The following is a 12,766-nucleotide window of genomic DNA, read 5'->3' on the forward strand; positions in this document are numbered from 1 at the left end:
AAAAGACTAAATAAAATTCCCCAAAAAAATTGATATATAATACACTTATCTATATATCCATAAATCTTTCAACTTAGTTTTATCGCGCTGGCTATAGTTAGAGTGGTTTGTGTATCTCTGCAGGATAAAGTCCTCACTGATTGCTCTGAAATCTCGTACAACGTCACATGACTTTGGCTGATGACGAAATAAAATTGAAGATTAAACGAGACTCACGTGGAAGTTTAAGTTTGATTTGGCTGGGAGTGAGAGTTGTACCCCCCCTCTGTTCTCTCCCACTCCCTTACTTGCAGTCCACTCTCACACTCATCACGTCCGTGCGGTCTTTGTCTGCTATAGCTCTAAAGAGTGATTGGCGCATGCGCTCCACTCTCTCTCGTACAACTCTCACACTCCAGGCTGATGACTCATACAATCCAAATCAAATTTCAACTTCCAGGTAAGTTTCGTTCATTTTTCAATTTTATCTCATGTGAAATCAGATTTAAATTCAATGCCAATGATTCTCGATATGAATCAAATAAACAATGATTTTTGTTTCCAATAAACAAGATGTGTTCGGCATCTCTTTCAAGTGATCTTTCCTGAAAAAACACGACTGCTTTGAAACTCTCTGCAGAAAAAAACTTCACAAACTACACACACTTAAATTTTGTTAGATTACATCTGATGCCTGTCTGTCGACACGAGGGATTTTGATTTTGAAGAGCGAAACATGAGTTTACTCGCAAAGTTTTGATAAGCAATTATTCTGGTGAGAATTAACTCAACTGATGAAGTACAACTCTTTCATACCTTTTAGATAACTGTGATTTTACGTGTGGTAAATATTGTCATTAGGTCCGTGATAAAAACTGGCGCTGCTCAGGCCCGGAGCTACGGGGGGGTGTGGGGGGGTGTCACACCCCCCCAGAAAGTTTATTCTGAGGTTCAGTCGGTAAAATTGCTATTATAGTCGGCAGACAAAAATATTTTTGACGACTAAACGTTTGGTTTAGTTTGGCAACCGAAAATTACTCATAGTCGGTAAAATATTCAAGATATGTATATGCCATATGCGCAGCATGACAGATCTTATATAAATTTGCCGCACATTGGATTGGCAAAACCGCTGATCACATTCATTTGAAACGAAGTTGTATCGACCATTTTCAACATAACAAGTGAGTATCTAACGACATATACCTGTTTAATCTACCATATCGAAATCTGGTGATATGTTTTATACAATATTAGTCTATTTTCACGAGAAATTAAAACATATTTGTGTGTATTCGCAAATATGTGTAAGTATGTTTATGCATATTATGTAAATACAAATACTGAAATAGCTACATTTTGTCATCATGAGATTTATAAGTTATGTCTTATGTCTTACTATAGACCCATCCAAGTGATCCAACAGAAAGTTGACAAAGTTTCATTTAGAGTATAGTCGGTACAAGACCATCCATTAGTCGTTTTAAATGACCTTACACCCCCCCCTGTAAAATATCCTGAGGACGGCCCTGCCGCCCTGGCGCTGCTATTGACAAACAAACAGAAGATTGAGACAATCCAGAAACACTGGACCTAGTCGAGACCACACTACAGGTATGAAATAAGAGTGATCTCATGACCACCATCATTATTATGAATAGTCATTACCTCGTTACTCTACTTCGATCGCTTCCATCATTGTCCGTGATTGTCAATTGTTATCCATCGATGCACAAGATCATCATCTTCAATTATACTTAACGATCCATCGTTATCCATGAAAATGTACCAGATCTGGTCACACTGACTTCAATATTTTACAGGTACCACAGTTTTCTCCCTTAACGACGACCAACGCAAATCCGTAACACTGCAAGCAATCAAGATCACACAACTGACACTGGTAAGGATATATAGTATATCGTTGTCCAACATTGTCCAGCGGCATCCACAATCGTCTATTGTTATCCACCAAGCACATAATCATCGTCGTTTACCTTATTTATACAGTGTACGATATAAATAATTGATTTTTTCCAAGAAGCAAACGTCTCGCAATTGCGTGGTAATAAGCTTTGAAAAATGTTACTGTTATGCGAGTTGCAGGCGGAAAGGAAGGAGTCGGGCAGGTGCGGCTTATCAGCGTGTTGCGCAAACTTTCCCGTTAAACTTCAATTGTGCTTTAGTTACCGTGAATGAAACCTATTTCTATCAGTCTTTCTCATTAAATCTAAATTACATTTAAATTACTAGATCATATTATCATTCCTAGCACATTTATTTATGCCTATCCTTTTTTGACTTATCGCCCAGGTTTGATTTTAGAAATAATTGCAATGATTTCGATCGTATTTCTTTAATCTTTAGTTTTGTGTGATAGTTCAGCGATAAATAAAGACTATCGTACAGCCTTAAGGCGCATATAACCGATCATTCTGCCCTCCCATGTGCATTTTAAGCGTTTAAGTTGGTCTACGTCAGGTTAAACAAAGAAATTTCAGAGAGAAAAATGCGCACTGGCGAGAGAAGCGATTTCGGTTTGTTAGTCGGAATTTCTTGCAAGATTTTTTCACAAATACTGTTGTTGGTGTCATGACTAATTTATGAATTCGGTAATGTAAGGTCAAGTAGCTATATATTGTTTACTTTTATATGCCTAATTTATGTATTTTTGTAAATACCTATATAGTCCTAACTTAGTTCTGTTGAAACTATGTTTTGCTCAACTACGAACAAGCAATGATTTCATCTCGCTCATGTCTATAACTTTTCCTATAAAACTTGGCTCGTGCAGTGACATAAGACTATAATGTGAAATACAGCTGGGATATTTATATACGAGATCGCTCCCAGATATATTGCAGAGGATGTAAACAAGGTAATTCTATACTGTAAACTTGAACAACCTTCATATCTCGCCTGTTTCTCATGTGATCAGTGAAGTTTCCGGAAGAACGTAGATAAAAACATCGTTACGAATCATATGATTCAATGTGTTTAAGCATATTCACCAGTGTTTAGTCAAAATTTAACCTTAATTTTTGGCTTCAGAAAAAAAACTCGGTATGTCTTCAATTGTGACAAGTATTCTCAGTTCAACACTTGGTTTATTATGGAATAAGGTCAGAGACTCGACGGCAGACAAATTCAAAGACGGCGATGTAACCGATGCAGAAATTCGTAAGATTGTCGTACGAGAGTTAAATGATATCAAGTCTAAAATCGATGGCTTTTCCCGATCAACTTTACTCGCCAGTTACGATTTCCTTCAAGAAGGAGTAGAGTTACTCAGTGTTTCTCTTGATAAATCAAATCCCGAGCAGAAAGCGAGCGAAACTCAGAACGAACCGGGTGAGCCTTTAAGCGTTATTCAGTCTGGTATCTTAAACAAAGCAATAGAGCTTCCTCGCGCCATGGAAAAGCTTAAAATCAACTCGGACAGAGAGTTTGAAACTGCGAGAAAAAGATTCGAGAAAGCACGCGAGACAGCAACCACTGCTTTCAGGAATGAGGCATTTAGTATCGAAGATCGAATTTTTGCTGCGAAGCTACGAATAGTTTCAGAAATACTGGAACATCTGGATAGTCCTGAGACCGCAATCACTGGGTGTTTGTCGTTCTTGAAGAAGCTTCATAGCTTACCAGCAATTCAAGAGATATTTTCGGTGTATTTGAACGGTGGAGTCAAATCGTTGTTGAATAAAACTCAACGAGTGGAGAACGTCAAGTCGGTTATGTTAATCAACTATGTGTTGTTTCAATATGTTTGGAAATTCAGCAGCAAGTATTCGTTTGAAGTGCCCGCCTGCATGCCAACGATTGAACTTCCTGATCGTAGTTTTCACCCAATAAGAAATTGGAACGAAATTTCAACAAGAAAGTCTATGGCAGAGGAATTGCCTCATCCTCCCTACGAACAGTTCCTTGATAAAAAAATAACACCCTACTGCTCTGCTGTGAATAGTCAGGGGGATGTTCTTACTGTCCCTCGTATTGGGTCTAGTGACCAGATCATGATTATCCATGAGACAGGAAAAATTAAACGGGTTAAAATACCTGAATTTGCAGGTACTTTTTTAGCGCCACTTGCTGTTGATATGAATAACAATGTTTACGTGGTGAGAGGACGTTCAGGTGAAGGATTCATGTTGACGATATTGGACGAGAATTACAATGTAAAAGCAAATCATAAATTGAATTTTCTCGCTACATTTCTAGTTAAGATCGCGATATGCAAAGACGATGATATTATAATCATCCAACGCGAAGACCCTCATGTTTATGTTTGTGACAAGATGCGTCAATTGAAACACAAGTTTAAACGCGACTCGGCATTTATATGTTTGAGTATTTCCCAGCAGAATGAAATCATGATGCCAACAGACGATCGTACGGCGGTTCAAATATACACCAAGGAAGGAAATCTGAAGACAACAATAAAAGTCCCAGAAGATCATCAGGTATGCAGCGTCGCATTTCACTACGAAATTTGTAAAATATTGGTTTTAACCAAAGTTAAGAAAAAAGATTCCTGTTTCATTCTGTGCTACCCTGAAACAGGCGGGGAGCTGGAGACTCTTACCTTCTTTTGTAAAGATGATGATGAGTTTCATCCGCTTCTGGTATCCCATCCCAAGGGTCCTGTTGTTGTTGTAAGAGACAGAAGTATCACTCACCTTTAACGAGATTTAAGGCCCTGTTGGGCTGTTACACGGTGCAATTTTTCTTGCAACTTGCAATGCAATTCTACTTTTGAGATATGTATATTTGGAAACACGAAACTTTTATGTTTATTACACTTTATGCAGTGCAAGACTATTCGCTAATTTACATCTCTTACAAGTTACAAGTAGAATTGCATTGCAATTTGCAAGTTGCAAAAAAAATTGCACTGTGTAACAGAGCCCTTAGTATGAACAAACATTTCCTGCATAAAACACAGTAAATACTGGTCTGAAATAGTGCAACTTTGAGTTAACTAAAGCAAATAATAGATGCAGCATGGTTTAGATAATTTGTGAGACTTTGCTGAATTACGTCCCATTAAAGTGTTCCTGTTTCTGCTGCAAGAGAGACAAGTGTAACTTAATATATTTAAATAATTTAACATAAACAATAGGCTTTTGCTTTTAATGACATTTAAAAGCGCATGAATCCTATTCATATAATTATTATATGATATAGTGAAAACTTTCTTTGTTCTTGTAATAAATGATCAGGTTCTTAATTAACATAATAAACTTATGAAACCACCCCTGGCTAAGCTTAGAGCTATGAATCATATTATTAGTGGGTATATTGATGGCTTCCATCTGCAGGGTGATAAATATGCTAAGTGTGCTAGTAATGCTCTTGACACAGTTCTAAATCTAGTTATCCATCCTGATAAGTCCACTCTTTCCCCTTCTCAAGAGATAATTATCTTAGGATTTGTCATTAACTTGAAAACAATGACTGTGCAAGTTACGAATGAGAAAAAAGGAAAAAAATAAGTTATTGAATGTCCAGTGTTTCAAGTTTATTCTCTTCGTAACATATACGTATATCTTTATATATTTTTCCATAAACTCAGTCCAACAAATTACGCACTTTTCACTTGAAGTCTCTGTCCTTCACGCCGACTTATCAATCACAACCCTCCTAACTTATTAAATTACACAATGTAACATTCAGAGGCCGGTTGTACGAAGGCTGGATAGCGCTATCCACCAGATAGTGATTTTTTTTAACCGTTCTAAAAATGCTTGAAAACCAACAAAATTTTAGCTTCGGAAGCAACAATTATTAAAGAGGATCCTCAATTTAGGAACACTAAGGTTTAATCAAAGTTTCAGCCAACAACTGGCGATTTTAGAGCGATGGCAAATCCACTATCCGGTGGATAGCGCTATCCGGCTTTCATACAACCGGTCCCAGCAGACATTCCTATCCGGCAGGTAGCCGAGATTATTGGTTACTTGGTCTCCTCCTTACCTTGGGTTCAGTATGGGGCTCTTCATTATAGGTATCTTGAAATGGATAAAAAAGATTCTCCTAAAAGAGCTAAGGGTAATTTTGATTCCTCTATGACTGTCTCTGAGGATGGCTTGATAGAGTTACGATGCTGGGTCACCCATCTTGAAGAGAGTTTTAGATTTCTTTTGAGTCTTCTTATTGATTTAACTATAATACTCTGTTGCACCCCTAGAAAGATGAAGAGCTGTACTAGGTGATACATCTTCAGGGGGAAGATGGTTGCCAGATGAATATACCCATCACATGAACTACATTGAACTTTTGGCTGCATCTTTTGCCCTTAAACTGTTCTGCACCACTCTTAAGCATGTGAAACTCATGATAGATAACGGCACCACAGCAGTAGCGGGTAAATAACTCATCCCCTTTTCCTTTTTGGTTTGTCATGTCTGCGGCAACAAATACAACAACGTGGCTAATGGTTAAGCCATTAACATAATTGAATCCTCTTGGAGAGACAGCACTAAATCTCGGTACCAAGTACATCTGCAGAAATGGTTAAAATTTTGTATGAAGAGGCACTCTGATAGTCATCTAGCCTCCCTTACCACGAACGTTAGATTTTCTGTCATCGCTGTTTGACTCGGGTTTGTCCTATCGCTCAAGCAATTGCTACTGAGTTATGTGAAACCGTATGAACCTGTTTCCAAAGATACTATATGTCGATGGATAAAGTCTGTTCTGGTAGCTGCAGGTTTAGATGTTAGCAAATTTAAAGGTCATAGTGTTCGAGCAGCAACTACATTCCTTTTTAGTGTCCAATAACTGTAACATTAAGGAAATTATGTTATCCGCAGGATGGTCGAATGAACAGACATTTCAGCGGTTTTATAATAAACCAAACGAGGAGGAATTTAATTTTGGCGCTTCGGTGTTAGAGTCCTATACAAAAATTAATTTTCGAATATATATACTATAATTAATATTCTTCAGGGTCCTTGTTATACGTAAGGTAATAATTCAAATTTCTTCTAAACTAATTAAATATCATTTGTGTAGATCGGTATATTGGCTATTTGGCATTTGAGAAGCAAAATTCTAAAATACTCGGATATAAAAAAAATATTGAGGATAGATATTCATATATTAGCATTTGTCACAATAATATTGGTATCATTTATAATTTCCAATCCAATCAATCGAACTTGAACCTGCTGTTGAACCTGAAGGCAATTGCTCTGAAGGCTTTAATAATGCATAAATTTCAGACTAGAACCGTTCAATTTAATCGCACACACACATATATCTGAAAATACGATTGCGCACTCTCGAATTTCCAAATCCGGTTGTTATAATAGTTGTAAAAAATTTTACAAATTAGAACGCTTTTGTCCGCTCTTATCAGCTCATAATTATACAAGTCGAGCCTGTTAATTGTTAAATTAATATGATTGTGGCCTTTGTGGGCCTGAATTTATTTGCAGGACATTATACGACTAAAACTAAATTACTTTACAAAATATAATTTAAGTAGAAATCTATAATTGTTTTTGATACTGTTTGACATTACGGTATAAAAGTATCTCTGTGGCTATTTGGTTTTCCATTTCGGAATAACAAGTAGAGGCAGAATATGGAAGGTACATGGAATTAGGAATTAGGACAGGGCATGCAGGACATCAAAGCAAATGTAAAAACAAGGGAAGAGAAACAAATGTTACACAAAAATCTCCAAACAACGGCATCCATGCAGCCATGACTTCACGATTATGAAGCGTTATTCCACTTCGTCGAACGGGATGATTAATTCTGTACTTTAGTAGAATTAGATCTCCCAATATGGCTCAGGTATGATAAGACTGATAATTTTCAACTTTCTCTCAAGGCTCTAAAAGGTCTTCAGGAAAACGTTCCCTTCGGCCTTCCCCCGTCCCAAGCTTCGCTCCTGTGTGAACATTATGGTCTTTACGATAATTTTGTGCGATGATTTACTTTTTAAGCAGTATATTATTACTCAGTGTTCTGGGAATTGAACCCAGAGGCCAGTAAAGGTACTTCCAACGAAATATTAGTTTGCGACCCTTTAACTTAACCGAAATATCTCCTTAGAGGTTAATGTAGCCTTTAGTATATTGGCGATGCCACGGAAATTGGTTTTTATGAAATTTTGACTCAAAAACCTCACTGGTTCACATGTGAATGCTGAATTCGTACATTGCAAACTTTTAAAAGCTCCTCTAAAATAACTGGCAGCTGTGAAATGTTCATTTTGGGACGAAAGTGTATCCTTAAGTATATCAGGCTATTACTAAAATTAATTTGAATCGTCTGTGCAAGTCGTATTTTCTCGAGCATTTGCAAATCTTTTTGCTCAACAAATTCCAAGTTTAAGTATAAAAAATTGCGGTTTAGTCTATATAAATGGAAACCAATTTTCTGCGTTGCCACTTTTTGCCGACTATTCAATGCATCTGAGATACCATTATATAAGGTTTGCATGCCGAAGACTCCCGATCTAGTAAACTGCAACCACTAAGTATTACATAAAAACAAGATCATGGTCGCAAAACCAGTCACTTTGGCCCCAAACATGGACACTGTTTTTTTTAAGGAGGGAAACCGGAGTACCCGGAGAAAAACCCTCCACCGAAATCGAAATGCCGGAGTTCCGAAAACCTAATCCGAAATAGCCGCAGTTCCGCAACCTATAGGGGTCCCCCCCCCAAGTTAACTATAGTTACATATAAGTTTAAATATTACATATAGTGCAATTAACAACTATTTACAAACTACAACCTGAAAAAAAGAACATGAAGATTGTTAATTTTTCAAAAAAAAATCGCTGCTGCATTTAATATTTTACCGCCATATTTGAAGGTTGAAATGGGAATTAGCGCGCGCAATGTTCGTCGTGTCAGATAAACCCAGATGTGGATTCTCAATCATGCACCTAACCTAACTTAACCTATGGTGCATCCTATATCGCACCCTGGTGATCCTCCACAAACTGGGTTGCATGCTCTTATATGATTGTCTGTTTGTCAAATTCCCATCCAACCTTCGCAGAGACAACATTCTAAGCCTAAAAATGTCGCTCTTTTTTGCATTATAGTGCGTCGCATACTTTAACGAATTTTCATTCCGACGTCAACACAATCTTATGTTTCCGCAGAATTACGATTTGTTGAAGTATTTAAAGTACCATGTATCAAACATCACGGATTTCAGCGTTTCTTTCATTTATTTTTTGCGCATTTTTTTTCCAGCGCTGCGTTTTAACGGTCTGAATGATCTGGATCATGCACTAAAGTCGTTGTCGGCCGAAACAGATTAAGAATTTGCGCCAATTGTTTTTTAATCGTCTCGTCAGTAGTTCCTAATTCAGACCGTGCGAACTCCACTTACTCCGGCGAAGATTTAAAGGCAAAAATCTTCATCCGAAAGTGCGCGGCGTGCAGCTGAAGACACTCCGTTCCATATTATCAAAGAACAATACAGAACAGGTGCCTCAGCGCGAAAGATCATTACAACATGGTACTTAGCGCCACAATAATTTTTCAAATAGAAAAACGCTGTTAACGGCGCTTATAACGTGTACGCCATGAGACAGTTTTCAGTTTAGAGTCCTAAGTGAAAAATATCTTGGAGCACAACGTTAACCGAACGCGCGCACTACGATACCGCTCGTCTGACTGAAGATCAAGAACAACCATGCAAAGTTTGGAAACCAATAAATATTGCAGCTGTGCTTGGTCTTCCTCAGACGTTCCTGGTGGTTTGAAAGACTGCGCGCGCTGCTTTTAAAGAGTCGTCGTCGATTACCAACTTGGAATCTGAATCCGCCAACTCTTTTTGCGCGGCCGAAATCAAATGCATCTCAGTGATGTAATTTTGCATACTATCGTTTTTTATTTCGTGAAAAGCGCCATTATTATGATAGTCATGCATACATGCAGCTAGCTTTTGAGGTAAAAATATATGCCAAACTTAGTTGAGGTATCATGCAACTAATTCAAAACCTCGCACATGCAACCGAGGAACATGCACTAAGAATTAAACCTCAACTTTCAATGTGAATATTATTAATTCACTTGATTTCATGTTAGATTTGAACTTGAAAAATCATGCAACAAGATCAGAAAATTTCATTATGGCCATTTTTTGAACTATGGCTCATCGCACAACGACATCAATTGCATTTTATACACGAGCTCGAGTGTCAAATTTTATGAATTAACTGCACCAACTTTACTGATCTAGAAATGTTTTGTTTTGCATGCGGATATTCAAACAGTTCATATTTTTACATGCAATGCCAAAAGGTAGGGATTGATCAACTCCGTGTGTAAATGCATTTGACTAAACCACCAGGAGATCTCGAACCAGGACTCAACAATAACCTATTTGATTGAAATTCAAAACTTAACTAGAAGTCCTGGATTCGAGATTGAACTACAGTAGCTATAGAAGCTATAGTGTGAACCTGAGAGTAGTCATCATTTTCATCTGTCATCTCATCTTAGGCGGTTGTATTGTTGGTCGTCGATCGGTGGTCGTCGTATGGCTGGTCGTCGATCGGTGGTCGTCGTATCGTCTTCGGTCGCCGCGTCGAAATCGTCGTCCGTTGAATGCATCAATCATGATTTGCTTCATCTTTACAATTCGCTTTTAAGTCAAAGCCGTGTTCAGTTCGTCTTTGCAGTTCGTGTTTTAGAACTTCTGTTCGTGTTTCAGAACACAACACAGCATCCAGTTTGAAGTAGAAATTGATCTTTTAATGACGTAAATTAGCGTTAACAATCACTTCTCTGGCGTTGAAAAATCATAAATCACTACAGTTCGGTGCGTTTTGATGCTGGACCAGTAACATCTTTGGAATATTCAGTTTCAGCCATTGGAAATTTTTAATCAAAACAAAGTTGATTTCTTCATTTCACCCAACATATTGTTCACACGTTGTTTAATCCATGGCCGACAACTTTATTTAACTTCGATCTTTTATCACAACTTGATACTTCATGCTAAGATTGGATGTAGAGGCACTCCCAATGTGCACGCAAATGCATATTTTGCCTAATTTTTGCTTTAAAAGTCAATCGAAATTTCCTTATTGAGAAAATTAATGGCCTTCTAATCTCAGGATTGTTGAAATGAATATTTTTTAGACGCAGTCGTGAAACAACCTAATTCTATCGCTTTGTTGCTCAAAAAATTATTTATTTAGTTATTTTTTTTTCATTTTAAACCGATGCAGACTAAAGCATTATATACTGTAAACTCCTTGCAAAGATTGTTTGTCATGCGCTTAAGTTTAGGCGCTCACGGGAGCGGATAGTTTTTCCTAAAGCTAATGCTTCAACACAGAAATACAAATGAGGGGCCCCTTTCACCCGTATTTCCTTTGTTAGAAGCGGCCAGTTAATCCAACTTATACTTTAAGATCGAAAATTGAAACTCAAGGAAGTTTGACAGAATATTATGAAATAGTCGAGGCATCACATTGCATGCTTCATGAATAATATTGGTATAAAATGCCAAACAAAATAGCGAAAATGCTCCCTGAAGAAACGACTCGTGTTTTTAAATGAAAACCGTGAGGCATATAGCAAGGTCTGGAAACAAATACATAATATGACCGTGAGCATATAGCAAGGTCTGGAAACAAATACATAATATGACCGTGAGCATATAGCAAGGTCTGGAAACAAATACATAATATGACCGTGAGCATATAGCAAGGTCTGGAAACAAATACATAATATGACCGTGAGCATATAGCAAGGTCTGGAAACAAATACATAATATGACCGTGAGCATATAGCAAGGCCTGGAAACAAATACATAGGCTGATAACTGAAATCTGATCAGAAGCATATAACTTGATCTTCAACGAGTCTAAAGCATGACCGCAAGCATATAGCAAGGGTCTGGGAACGAGTGCAAATGCCAATCAAAAGGACATCTCAAAAGACTCAAGCAGGAGAAACTTCAATCTGGCAAGTTTATAAAAATCATTCCATCGCTGTACATAGTGGACCTTCTGCTCAAATTCCAAATACCTTCGCGGTTCCAGATGTGCTGTTGAAGTACGAGCCTTCATGAATACTCCAGTAACTTTGCAGTTCAGTTGCTTGCACTAAAACACGCTCCGGACGCTCGGCTGCGTTGCCGACTCTCCCCGAATGCCAGTCGGGCCCACAGGCCTCCCGAAAGATGAACACACGAAGGGCGGCGCCTCCCCCCACATGCACACAACTGACACCCGGGGAAAATCAACATCACAGTCGGACATTCAAAGCATGCTCCGGTACAGGCGACTGAACTGCGAAGTCACTGGAGTGTTCACGGAGATTCCTACTCCAAGAGCACAACTCAAACCTCGGAAGCATTTAAAATTTGCACAAAAGGACAACAATGCACAAAAATGAAATAACCCTCATGCCCTCACCCCATTTAAGTCTCACTTGCTATCATCAATTTCCTTGCCCTTGAAAGTGGCACATGCAATTTTAAAGTTGAAACATTTTTCACATTTGCGCGCAGTTAGGGATTTCCTCTAGTCACCTTTCTTAGTTCCTTTCTTTTGACGACGATAAGCGAACGATTCAATTCTTTCTAAAAATTGAAAACAGAGAATTGATTATGGGTGATGAAGACCATAATTTATTCTAATGACCAGATCAATGTCAATGCAAAGATCTGTATTACTTTTGTACCAGCCTCTAGCGTACATTCGCTTTGTCGAAACACCTTGGGCGAAATCCTTTAAATACTAACTGAATTACACGCCTCACTCTATAATTATGCTCTGCGTGTTTTATTACTAGTAAAC

This window comes from Dendronephthya gigantea, unplaced genomic scaffold (genome assembly GCF_004324835.1).
Source record: "Dendronephthya gigantea isolate DGI-Jeju-01 unplaced genomic scaffold, DenGig_1.0 000037F, whole genome shotgun sequence".
Taxonomy (NCBI): domain Eukaryota; kingdom Metazoa; phylum Cnidaria; class Anthozoa; order Malacalcyonacea; family Nephtheidae; genus Dendronephthya; species Dendronephthya gigantea.